Raw genomic sequence first — 13,780 nt, 5'->3', positions numbered from 1 at the left:
AGGCTGCAGTGTCACCTCCCAGTGCTGCCAGTTTGGTACCTCGGCATCACCTTGTGAATTCAAATAGAAACATTGATAAACTGAACTCCTCATTAACAAAGGGCCCTCAAGTGCCTTCAAAATGATTGAAGCCAGACATAAGATTAACTCCAGAAGGCAGGGAAAAATAAAAGGTATTCAAAAAACAGCAAAATCCCACAAAACTCACCACTTTCTACTCAAGTGCAACTCCCTGGAGAAGCTCCACCCATGCCAGGCTGGGCCATGTACAACACTGCAAAGGAACAAACCCAGGTTTTAGAAGATAAGGCTTTTCTGTCCTCTTTATTATCATTTCACCAATTATTCTGGGATATTCATTCCTTTTGTGTTGAAGATTCATGGAAAATGCAGAAAGAAAATGCAGTACAGTCTCCTTCCTCTCCATTTGTCTTCCTCTCCCCATTCTTTTTGAGGAAATTGGTGAAGGCCCTCTCTTAGGAGTCTAAAAGGAAGATATTAAATACAGACACGTAAGAAATCATCACTTACAGGCAGTGTTTTTACAAAATCCAGTAATTTATAGAAAAGCAAAGTTCTTCAAAATGACCTTTTAGGTACTAGACAATTTTTTTGAAGTGGGAAAAAGAGGGAAAAAAAACCCAAAGAGGACTTTCTCTTGATAGTATGGCATGCACTTAGTAAGAGAAAGCTGTTGAAAACACTTCAACTGTTTTAGGTCTTTCTGCTGTTGCCCATCACCATGGTATCAGAACATCAGAAATGTAAAGCAAATTAGCAAAATGTGAGTCTCTGTGGGGCTCCTGATTCTTTGTCATTTTTTGTGTACACAGAATCCCATGGGAAGTGAGTCCACGTGTGTTGATTTCCAGGGAGGCTGAAAGCAAATTCCATTTTCCAACAGTGCTGCCTAAGCGGATGGAGCTGCAGCAATTTCCCGAGTCGCTCCGATTTTGGCCTTGTCCATTTTCTTCTGAAAGTTTATTCCATAATCAGGCCCCTTTCTGGACAAGAAACCCATACTTCAGGATTTGCAACTGGTATTTTGGATTCTTTGAGACCTAGATAGGTGCCAAATGTGTGCCATGCTTCAAGCACCTCTCTTCTAGCTCTGAACGGGTTAATTTTCTCCCTGGTAATTTTGTGAAATTACTCAAATGGATGTGAATTCCTGCATGCAGTTTTTTTATAGCTTTTTCTTCCACCAGAATAAAACCCCAGTCCCTGTCACAATGCTGCCTCTCTCCTGACACAACAGCCAGGGCCATCACTGTCACGAGTTCCGTGATGGAGCTGTTATTACAGAGAACATTACATCTCAAATGATGGGACTTGGTGGTCAGCTGGTTGTTCTGTGCAAAATTATGTTTGAACAGAGCTAACAATGAAACATTTAGAACCATCACATAAAACATAAAAGGATGGAAGAACAAAATAATGAAGGGGAAAAAAAAAATAAAAAACACTTGGGTACATTCTGTAGTACAGTTTGTACCATCACACAAGAGTTATTATTTTTCCTACAGCTCATGGTTAGGACCACTCTCAAAGTCCAGGAGCTCCATTTGACCATTCCCAGCCACCTAATCTGGGGTCCCAGAGGTGGGGTCTGCTGTTCTGATGGTGCTGAATATCCCAGGCAATAACCATGGGATGCTCTGTAGGCAGAGCTCTAGTCCTGAGTTATATAATCTGATCTGGCTACGCAGTCCTGGAAACCAAAGTTATGTAAATAAATTATCCCAGTGGCTGCAGGGACTGGCACAATTGGCTGTGTGCTCTGAATGCAAATGTGCTGCTCTGAGGAGTCAAAGCAGCTGAACACCTGCCCAGAAGATCTGCCCTGACAGGAACACCTCTGCCTGCTCCTCTTCCCAACCCTTCTGCTGCCTGATGCCTGCAGCTCCAAGGGACTCGCTCAGCTGAATTGCTGGCTCAATCTTCCACCCCAAAATCTGGGAGAAATAATCAGAAAGTCTGATCTCCAGTAATTCCCATGCACTCCTTTGGCACCCAGTCCCACCCAGCCCAGGCAAGGGAGGACAGCAGCTCTGAGGGGCTCCTGTCAGTGTTGTCATGGGGAAAGGTTAGGAATGGGTCCAAGGAACAAGGGGACAATCAACTATTTCAGTTAATACATCTAGTGACACTACTACCAAAGCAGGATTTCATAAAACCTTATGAGGATGCAGGGAAAGTTATCATTCAAAGAGTTTAGCTTCAGGTTTTACCTTTTTTTTGGGCACTACGTGTTAAGTGTAGTGTCTATTCAAAATAATTACAGAGCCAGGATAATCCATTCGGAATCACTATAAAATAAGGGCAAGGAGAAAGAAGTTTAAAAAATTTAAAAAGGAATGAAATCAATGCCTTGGAGATAAATGTGACTGAAAAAAGTGAAAGGAAAAATCATTACTCAAAGAAGAAAAGTGAAATTATTCCTGCTTTGATGCATATAGAAAAGCATCTTGATAACTACAAGGCAAATCTAAAGAATGTGTTATCAAAAAAGAATGGGGTCTCTGTTTTTTCTGTTGCACTCTCAGATCTTGAATAGTGGTGATTTGATTGAGTTGACCTCAGAGGAGACCAACCAGACCAGAAAAACCCAGGATGTGATGGATGTACCAGTGGAGGGCTCAGCTCTGGAAGAGCTCCCTGCAGGCAGAGCCAGGCAGCTCCACACAACCTCTCTGGGCACCTCAGGGAGCTCACAGGGATCCAAAGTCTCAGGGGCTCAGATCTTTTTGCACACCTGTGGATGCCAGCCTGGTTGGGGAGAGAGAAACAGCAATGGCTTCTCACAGTGGCTTGTGAGAATTTTTAGGGAGTTGTAGGAATGTGATAACTTGTTAGTATAAACAATCTGCAGGTGGTGTTTTTCCACTTTGTTTTTCTGTTCTCAAGGACAGTGTGTGATAAAGATGTTTTTATTAACTAGCCAATCAAGTAGAATGTGTTGTATCGTAATATAAAGGAGAATCCTTTGTATTAAAGCTTCTTTTTCTCCTCTTGCAATTTGGTCTGTAGTCTGTTCTTGTGTCATTCTTGCTGCAAGGGTGACACACACCCCTTCCCTTCCCTTCCCTTCCCTTCCCTTCCCTTCCCTTCCCTTCCCTTCCCTTCCCTTCCCTTCCCTTCCCTTCCCTTCCCTTCCCTTCCCTTCCCTTCCCTTCCCTTCCCTTCCCTTCCCTTCCCTTCCCTTCCCTTCCCTTCCCTTCCCTTCCCTTCCCTTCCCTTCCCTTCCCTTCCCTTCCCTTCCCTTCCCTTCCCTTCCCTTCCCTTCCCTTCCCTTCCCTGGTTTCTCACAGCTGCCTCCCCACCCTTCCCATGCAGAAAAAGCCGTTTTAAGGCCCCATCTCAGTGCAGGAGGCTGGGCTGGGCTGTCTGTGAGTGTGCAGCACTCACCTGCCCCGTGACACCAGCGAGGACACTCTGGATGCTTTACCAGGCCACGGTTTGGCCAGCTTGAGAGGCTGGTCCAGCTGGAAGCTGGGCAGCCAAAGGTGCCCCGAGTGTCCTTGCAGCTGACTCCAGGTGAGGGATGTGGTGACAACACCCAGTAGATTTCCTCAGGCTCATTAAAGAGCCGAGAGGTGCTGTCACACATTGTCACCTGCCTGCCTGACACAAAGCTTGCTGAAGGGCTGCAGGGCCTGGGCAGAGCTGGCAGGAGCAGGAGGCACAGCCATGTGCAGCTCCTGTGGCAGTTCTCACCTCCCGTGGAGCTCCTGCTGCTGGCTCCAGCTCTCCAGGCTCCCTCGAGGAAATCTGGGCAGGAACAAGGGAACGTTCATTCATTTGCACAGCCTGGCTTTGGGCTTGGCTGGGACAGGAGCAGAACTGCCACCAGCTCCCCAAGTTTGTTCGTTTTTTGGTTTGGAGCAGACTCCAGTCTGTGCATAAAGACAGTGTCATCCCTGCCTCATCTTTCCAGGTTTATGCCACAATGCAGCAGCCTCCAGCTGGTCCAGCAGCATGTGCTGCTCCTCAGATTGTACAAAGGGATTCGGGGTAAAAGAAAAATGGCAGAAAGCCCCACAGCTAAAGAAAGAACAAATTCCTGTGATGGCAGAAAGTGGCACGGGGCCACCTGCACGCAGGGACAGGATCCAGGTCTGCCACTCACCATCTGGGATTTCTGCTCCCGTGGCTGTGCCGTGTGGCAGGAGGGCTCGTCCCCTCCCTGTGGCCACTGCAGTCCTGTGCCAAGCGTTTGTACCTCGGCTGCCTGCGTGGGGGTTGATTTTTTTTTTTTCTTTGAAATGTTTTGCTCAAAAGCTGAAGGGGCAGGAGGCACTGAAACAGTGCCCAGAGAGACCACACTGCTTGGATCATGGTGCATTTTATAATATATTTGGGATTGCTCTTATCCCAATAAATTTGAGATTGGAGGAAATCCAAATGAAGGAGTCTAGGGTTGTCTTCCTACCTCTTTCTTTGCAAAAGCAATTTCCTTTATTGGCATCCTCCAAGTAAAAGTAATCTTTCAGAGGGAGGTTTGGCAAAAACATGGAAGGGTTTTATAGTGACAGGGCCAAAGGTTGATAAAACTCCATTGAAGCCATTGCAGTCCAAGGTAATAGGCAGCTCTAGACTTTCAGGAGAGTTAATAGAAGGAAAACAGTCTGGGTTTTCAGTAAAGGGAAAAACAGAAAACTGATTTTTACCAGTGTTTTTCCTTTCCAATGCACACACATCAACACCACCAAACAACAGTACTTTGAATGGGAGACTTGATTTCAGAAATAGGCATTTCAGATTGTCTGCAGTGCTATAAAGCAATGAATTGTGCTGAAAAATGATTCTTACTTGCCCACCAATCCCATATAATTGAGTTCCCATCATTATTATCTGGACATAGAGTCTGTTGAATATGACAACCCAATGGGATGTTCTTCCCAAGAGCCCTCTTGTATTCAGGACAGTCAGAGCAATGGGGGACAAAAGAAAAACAAGTTTGTGCAGAGTCTTAACAGTGCTAAGCAAGCAGAATAAATTAATATCAGGAGAAGATGAACGACAGCCTTACACAAGGCTCAGCAGAATTCTTTTTGTGAGGATGTGGGACCTCATATTCCTTGGCAGAATCAGTTCTTCCCCTGATCATTTATGCTGGAAGTCAGGCTGAGCTGTCATCCAGCAAGTTTTAAAGCCAACAGATGTCCCCATCTCCAACTGTTTTGGAAATGTATTCAGAAAGACACGGGCAGACAATAGCAGAAGGATTAAATTTTTGAGGGCATAAGTGCTGTGAGGATCACAAAGCTGGGACAGTAGCTGAACACCACTTGGCAATTGCATCTTGAGGAGGGAGCCAAAATACTCATTCCTTCTGGGCAAAGGGAAATGGCTGCATCTGTAAAATGCTATTGTTTATGTTCTTTAAAAATAAAAATATATCATTTTCTGCTTTGGTCATAGTTTAATGTATATATTGAGCTGAAAGAGATGAAAACTGAAGCTGGCAAAGCTTGGCTTAGAGGCAGCAGTTTTGTTTTTGTTAACAATGCTCATTAGTTCATTTTCAACACCTCTCCTGCTGATAACTGAGACCTGTGACAATGGCAGCCATTGCCACTTCTTCCCCTTCGCTGAGCTCAAGGATTCCTCCTCAAGACCAGAGGTACAAGGTCACCCCTTTTGACACTGATGGGTTTGCTGACACCCACAGAGCATCACTGGTGACCAAGGGTGGACTGAGAGACTGGAACCCCAGAGTGGCCTCCTTGGCACCTCCTGCCTAATTAGACATTGCAAATTTATGCTTTAAATCATCCACAGATGGATAAACATCCGTGCTGCTCTCCCTCAAACAGCTGCCTGCAGGGATGCCCCAGCTTTGCAGCATCTCTGAGAGCTCTCACACAGAACCTCTGGCCAGGAGAGCCCGGTGGTCTCCCTTGGTCCTTTCCCCATGGGCTGTGGCCCCTTTTTGAAGAAGCAGTTCTAGGGGAACAGCTTTGTTTGCTACCCTGAATGACAGTCAGGAGGTTGGTTTTACAATCCAGCTGATACAACACGTGTGGCCCATGTTTTTAAAGAAATTGCTCAGAGTCCCTTCACCTTTTCCTCTGATTCTGCCCATTTTACAGCATTTCCAGGTCCTGCCCTGCTCTCTCCACCTTCATACATCCCAGCATTTTGCTTTGGAAACACAACCACTGAATAAAGCACTTGACCTCATACACACAGTATTTTTCCTATTCCTTTCAAGTGGTTTTTGTAACATCAAAACAGAAAATTCCAACGCAGAAATTTCTAAAGAAGCTATACCTGAGTTTCAGATTAAATTAGCAACTTTGCAATCAAAAACTACATTAATACATTTCTTTTTCTTACCTGCAGCATTACTATAACAAGAGCCAGAGCATGGCACAGATTTTACAGGCAGAACATCAAACACAACCCAGAGTTTTGCAATTAGCCTGTCTCAGGGAGGACAGGGCAAGAGGAAATGAGGCAGATGGAGAGTGGTGTTTGCTGGGAGGTGTTTTGCTGAGTGATACCCAGCACGTCCTTACAAGACAGCAGTGCTGGCTTTGTATGTGTTTTAGACCTGAATTTTAAAATATGTTGATGTTCTCTGTGTGAAAATCGGAGTCTCCAGAGTTTTTAAGTGTGTTGTACTACAACATGGTTGTGGAGGCAAAGGAAACAAACCCTTTGTCTTGTATGGTGGCAGAACCAGTGCCTGTTGTCAGCTGCATGTACCAACCCAAACAAGCCACTTATTAAAAAAAAATCCACTGGCTTTCCTCTTATTGTACATTTTTATCACCAAGATAAAGGTAAAAGGCAGTTAAGGCACAGTTTTTAGGCTAATCCTTCCCAGATGGAAGGATTCCATCAGAGAAGAGTTTATATGGGTTTTTTTCCCTCATTAAAACAACACTAACATTTGTAATATCCTGAGACTAAAATGTATTTGAGGTAAAATTTTGATGACATTTGAGGCAACCAGATTAATTAGATCAGACTTCTTGTGTTTGCTCAGATTCCTCACCTCCTTTCCAAACCTTGTTTTTTTTTTCTTGTTTGTAGCTGAAAACACAGAACACAAATCATCCTTTCAAACTTGCTCCTACCTTGATTAAAAAAAAAAAAAAAAAAGTAGGGGGGAAATAGGTGTTTTACAATTCTAATTCTGTAACTGCTGTGCATGTGCCAGAGTTTGTTCTGACTGTGTCAGCTCATACAACAGCTTGGCCTTATCTGCACAGTGCAGAGATTTGAACAGGTTTAGGAGAGCTTTCAGAAATTCAAATTCTCTGTTTACCACCTGGTAGCCTCCTCTGCTGCTCAGCACACAGTTCCTACCATGCTGATGTACAAACACAGCCCCCTCCTAAAACACAGATATTCCTCCAAAAGCAGGGGTGTGAATTAAAGTCCCAGATTTCAGCTTGAGGGGAAGGCTTGGGCACTGGGATAGCAGAAAGGGAAAAGGGGTCTAGGCCTGTGTGATGTTCCGCACTCAACTGAGATGTGAGATTGTAAGAAAAACTCACCTCAGGACCCACAGCCCTGGCACACCTGGGTTAACCCATCCACCTGATCCTGAACTATTTAAATATATCTGGGAGTTTGAGCGCTGTTTTAATGCTTATTTTAACACTATAAAGGTGAGCAGGACACTTCAGACTTGCATTTGTGCATTACATTGTGATGACGAGATAGTGGCACATAACGATTCAGCCTTGTGGGTCAGGGGTGTGGATATTGCTAAGGGAAACAGAATAAACAGCAAAGTTTGGGAAAGTTGGGAGAAAATTCCCAACACATCACAATGTAGCTTTTGTCATGATGAAGAAACCCCCCCACACCCCTTTTCCACCCAGTATCACTCCAATGAGCATCCTGCTTGGATAACACCTTTCCAAGGTATCACCCAGCTTGCTGGATAACCCCATGGGAAGCAGCAGAACAGTATTTACATTTGTATATACACACATATATATGTGTAAATAGAGTTTACAAGTTGTATATAGATATATATGGGATGCTGTATAACAAGTTGCAGGTTTATGTTAAGCTAAAAGTAGCATAAAATCTATTTACACATACACATCTATATAAAAATCTCTATATATACTTATATAATACATATATATACATTATATACTTATATATCTACATATATAAGTAGTGTTTTGAAGTTATATATATGTATATATATATATTTAAATAGCATATATAAAATATATAAAAGCATATATAAATAATATATAAAAATCTATTTACACATACATATATATATTTATATATATATAAATATATACATATAGCATATATATATTTATATGCTATATATATTTATATATCTACATATATAAGTAGTGTTTTTAAGTTATATATATGTATATATATAACTTATATATATACAGTTATATATATAAGTTATATATATGTATATATAAGTAGCATAAAATCTATTTATACATACATATATATACTTATATACTACATATATATACATTTATATCTACATCTATAAGTAGTGGTTTTAAGTTATATATATGTATATATCATACAGCTATAGAGGACATAAAGATACACATCCTGACACAAGCGAGTATTTACTCAACTTGTAAATAAAAAATAAGCCTGAATTGCCCCAGAGTGGAGGTGCAAAAGGCCAGCAAGATCAAATGATATTTAATGCAAATGCCCAGGAATGTCCCTGGCTGCTGGAGCATCCAGTGCTGTTGCCTGCCCTGCCACCTGGGCAGGCAGGCAGCTTCCCACGAGGACATAATGACCAAAGAAAATTGCTTTCCAGTGAGGACCACCAAACCAGGGAAGGGAAAAGCACCAGAAAGTGATTTCAGTGCTTAGGTTGTTTCAAATTGGATGGAACGTATTAGGAAAACATTTCATTTCCATCTTTCCACTGCGTTTGCCGAAGAGGTTAAATCCATCTGCAATACCCTTTATTTCAGGCTGTCCCTCAGGTTCAAAGGGTGCAGCGTGTTCTTATCAACCCCTCAGAGCTGGCTTTGGGACTGATAACTTCTAAGGCTCTCCTTTTCTCATAAGTCTGTGAAAGAGCGAGAAAATTGCAAATAATTACATCCTGAAGTGATGGAGCTATCTCCCTAAAAATCCAGTACCATTCCCAGGAATAAACGTTCCTCTCTCATCTCCTCATGGACCCTGCTTTCCAATGCTTGCCACTGCTCCTCCACTTCCACATGGGGACCACAGCAGGAAAATTACTTTAAAAGCTGCAGACAAAAAAAGAAAACATAGCAGAATCCAAGAAAGAACTTTTTTTTCCTGATGCAGATACAATTGTGACATTATGCAGCATCTTTTCAACCCCGAAATTGTTAAAAGAACAGGTACTGACAGAGATCTGTTCTCTTCTAGCAAGCTACTGTCTGCTTTATATTTCTGCAGTGTTAGTATGTCTTTTTAGCCTGGTCCTATGGTTTTCCAGCTGCAATTTGCACAAATTAAATCTCCAGACTTGCAAAGTTGATTCATGTAATCAGCAGCAGCAGGAGTTTGTCAAAGAGAATTATTTGCATGTTTACAGCCCAAACTGAGTTTTGACTTAATGCTTGTCCATGGTACAATGAAAGTTTTTGCAGCTGTTCTGTCCAGAAAAGGGGTGGAGGATGGGGAAGGGGACAATTTGCCTTGGACCCACAGTTGAGGGTGGGAGGATGGTGAGAGGCTACACCTTATCTGAGAGGTGTGGAGGGAGTTACACGGGCACTGCCCTCCTCCTCAGACCCCTTGCTTCTTATTTTCCATCCCTGAGCTTGGCCTAAGCCCTGGATTTACACTTCAGTCCTGCAGGGTGAGAGGAATTCTAGAGGTAGGGTTTTTTTTGCAACACCTGGTAGGAAAATGGCATTTTTAGGCAGTAAAGCCTAAATTGAGCCATATTCATACAGAAGGATTATATACCAGTAACACAGCAAGCAGTGAACACACAGAGCAGATCTCATTCATTAGAAAATATTTTCAGGCTCTAGACTTTGGTGTAAAAATGTTACTAAACCAGAATAGTGGCCCTTGGCTCTTTTTTCAGCAACACAAGAGGAAGCAGCAGCTCTTAGTGTTGTGCAGAAGATGGGTTACAGGGTGTCTGGATGACCAGCATGACTGGAAGAAATAAATCCCTGCCCAAACATCAAACCAGCCTTTCTCCTGTACCTCCATCAAACCAACCTTTCTCCTGTACCTCCATCAAACCAGCCTTTCTCCTGAATGCAAAATTTTTCAGCAAAGTTTCTGTCTGCAGCAATGGAGACAGTGCTACAACTGGTATGGAATAAGCAAAAAACAAATCCATAAAAAGCAACATAATTTCTACACAGAGCTTCTGGGGAAAAAAAAAAAAAAAAAAGCAATTCCCTTAGGATCCAGAGCAGACACAAAGCAAACCAAGTGCTTATTTGGGATTTTGATATTAATTTTGACTCAGGCCACAGCTAATCCTTCACATCCCAAGTGGCTCAGGAGCCAGTAGCACGTGTTGTGATGCTCTCCTGTTACAGGCTGAGCTGGGAGCTGGCTGATTACAAGTGGGGAATGTGCACGTTCAGCCACGTGGTGCAATTATAATTCAACTGCGTGTACACACAGGCACAGAGAACTGGGGTTGCTCATTACCTCCTTTGTCAGAGCCTATTTTTCTTTGCAAGATTGTTCCTATAGCACCAGAATAAACAATAATTTTGGATCTTTGCACATCCACCAGCATTTTCCTAGAGAACCCATTCTTTCATTGTCAGCACTCTGGGCTGTGCAATCTCTGCCCATAGAGATTTGCAGTCACTCTGGGTTTAGATGCTCAGCTTTTGGGAGGAGGTAACAGAATCATAGAATAGTTTGGGTTGGAAGTGACCTTTAAAGGCCACGTAATACAATGCCCCTGCAAAAAGTGGGGTCACTAGGTCAGGTTGGTCAGAAGACACAGGTGAGTGCACACACACACACACAGAGTCACACACACAATCACTTCCCTGATCAAACAGGTTCATCTCCAAGACTTGTGCTCAGAACTGGGCTGTGTCAATCCTGAATGGAGATTGTTTCTGTCTGTGCTCTTGGCATGCTCAGCTGGGGGGTTAGAAGTCCTACAAGGACTGTATGGATGGAAAAAGTCTGAGCCAAGTTCAAATTTAGCTGGAAGAAAAATCCAGCCAGGTATCACCTCACAGCTGTGATATCCCATACTCAGGCACTGGAGCAGGAAAGGATGTTGTAAACTCATCATTTTGTGTACCACCTGCACAACTTTCTCAACAACCAGTGGTAAATCCATAGTGAATCTGAGAGCTGAACTCAGTGTTTCCAATGTGACAGACTCAGGAAATAACTGCTGCCTTCTCCCACCTTCTCAGCACACTCAGTCATGACACGTAAGGAAAGGATGCTCCCAGGAACACATCTGGAAATTTCAAATAAAAGGGTGTTTAGTACAAGCTCTTCAGTCTCTTGATCCTATACAGACCAAGGCTCGCATTCATCCTGCTAAGAAGATTACTGCTGGGGTTATCCATCTCCAGAATCAGGTTCTGTATCTTTCGCTGATTTTTCTATGCAAGCCAGGCTGTCTCTCACAGTTGTTTTAGAGATAACCATTTATATATGCAATAAAAAAGCTATTTCACCACGTTGCTGAAAATTCCATCAGGTTATAGTTTATCTTAACAGTCTATCATTTACAATGCACTAATAAAGAGGTACTAAATATTATATTGGTTTTGGCATAAAGAGTATATTGTTGGTGTTTATAAACACATCAGTAAATGTTACAGACTTTTTAGTAACCTCATTGACCTGTAACATAAAAGCCCTGTAGCTACTGATTCACTATATATATATATATATATAAGCACTTTATGGATAAACCTTTACAAGCCATTTATAAAAACACTCTTAGTGAGAAATATGACACACTCCCAAAGAGAGAAATAACTCACAAGGAAACAAGGTCATTATGAGAAAGACTAAAAGTCTTTTTATTTGGTTCAGCTTCTGCAAATTAAAGTTCTACCTCAGTGTACAGAAGTAAAATTACCACAAAGTAGAATTTAAAATTTATATAATATAATAAATATTAAAAAATATAAATAAAGAGATTTTTCAATTGTTTTTCAAATATGTGACTCAACAAAAGAAGAAGAGAACCTGAAATGGCCAAGATAGATCAGAAGAATTTCCAAGTATAAACAAGAAGCATTAAATCTGTTCCTTCTGTCTTTATGCCATTTAATTTATGGCACAGGCAATTTCCCTGCAGGTATCTATTGTTGAGGTAACACCTCACATCTCACTGCAGCCATCTCAAAATTAGTTGCCCAAATTGGTGTTTGTCCCTGAGTTAACTCAAACAGTGGAGCAAAACAGGCCCATTCAAGGGACAATCCAACCCCTGTGCCTCATGCTGCTTTTTCCAAGACAGACTCACCCTCTGGAGAGACCTCTTCTCACCATCAAGGTCATTTTTTTGTGTTCCTTCTCTAGGGCTGGCCAACTTGGTGTCTTCTCCTTGGTAACAAGTGATAGGACAAGAGGAAATGGCCTTGAGGTTGTGCCAGGGGAGGTTGAAATTGAAAATTAGGAAAAATTGCTCCAGGAAAAGGGTTGTCAAATCCTGTAGCAGGCTGCCCAGAGCAGTGGTGAAGTCACCATCCCTGGAGGGATTTAAAAGCCATGTGGATGTGGCACCTGGGGACGTGGGTTAGTGGTGGCCTTGCAGTGCTGTGGGAAAGGTTGGACTTGAGGGTCTGAAAGGTCTTTTCCAATCTAAACAATTTTGTGATTCTGTCATGTAAGCAACCAAACCTGAGTAAGTCCCAGCTTTGGATTCTGCTGGAAAACAACAGCTGCATGCTCAGCTCAGTGTGGGAGCTGATATTTAAAGGTTCAGCTTGCGAGACAAAGATCTGCAGCTCAGGCAGAGAGTGTTTGTCAAACCTGACACAGCTTGCAGCAGGAGCAGGACAGGATCCTGGCTGCCAAGGGGATGGATGGAAAAGCAGCTGCTGGCTGGAGGCAGGGACTGACCTGGATGAAATACCTGTGGATTCACACCTTGGCACACGTCAGCCACAGCAACAGGAACAGGGTGCGGAACACGTTGAACCCAGTGGGTTTCAGGCTTTTCCATCCGTCTGCCCCAGCAGCTTTATCCCATTGTTATCCTTGTGCTGGGCAGATGAGGGGACAGAAAGGTAAATCTGGGGCTGTTTCTCAGTGCTGGTGCTTCAGCAGGTCCTTACAAGACCATCTGGAATATGGCAGAGCTGTCTCTGCTGTTTACCTTCCCTGAATGCAACCTGTTGTTAATAGCAAGTGTCAGCAAAATATTTTGGATGAAGTGCCAAGCTGAACTGTAATTAATCACTCTGTTTCTGTTACACAGTTGGGACTCTCAGTGAAAATTCCCCTCAATCTGACAGTTCAGTGAGGAGCTTTTTTTTTGGGATCAACTTCTTCTAACACTCTCCCTGGTATAACAATAACTCTGAAGGGTGTTTCATACAGTCTGACCTCATTATGATGAACTCTTTAAACAAACAGTTGTATCTGAATGTTCACCACAATTAAGATGGGAAATTTTCTTCATCAGGCCAATAAAAAAAGCAAAACACCCATATCTGAGCCAAACACCCAGAGCAGAAACAGCTTTTTTCATAGCAATGAAGATTTAAAATGAAGCATTTTCAAAAGAAAATAAGGATACAGAAAGGAATAGTAAATTAAAGTTCCAAGGTACATGCACAGTGCTTTAATCATAGATAATCCTGAGTTGGAA

This window comes from Vidua macroura, chromosome 17 (assembly GCF_024509145.1).
Source record: "Vidua macroura isolate BioBank_ID:100142 chromosome 17, ASM2450914v1, whole genome shotgun sequence".
NCBI lineage: Eukaryota > Metazoa > Chordata > Aves > Passeriformes > Viduidae > Vidua > Vidua macroura.
This window is presented reverse-complemented; position numbering follows the sequence as displayed.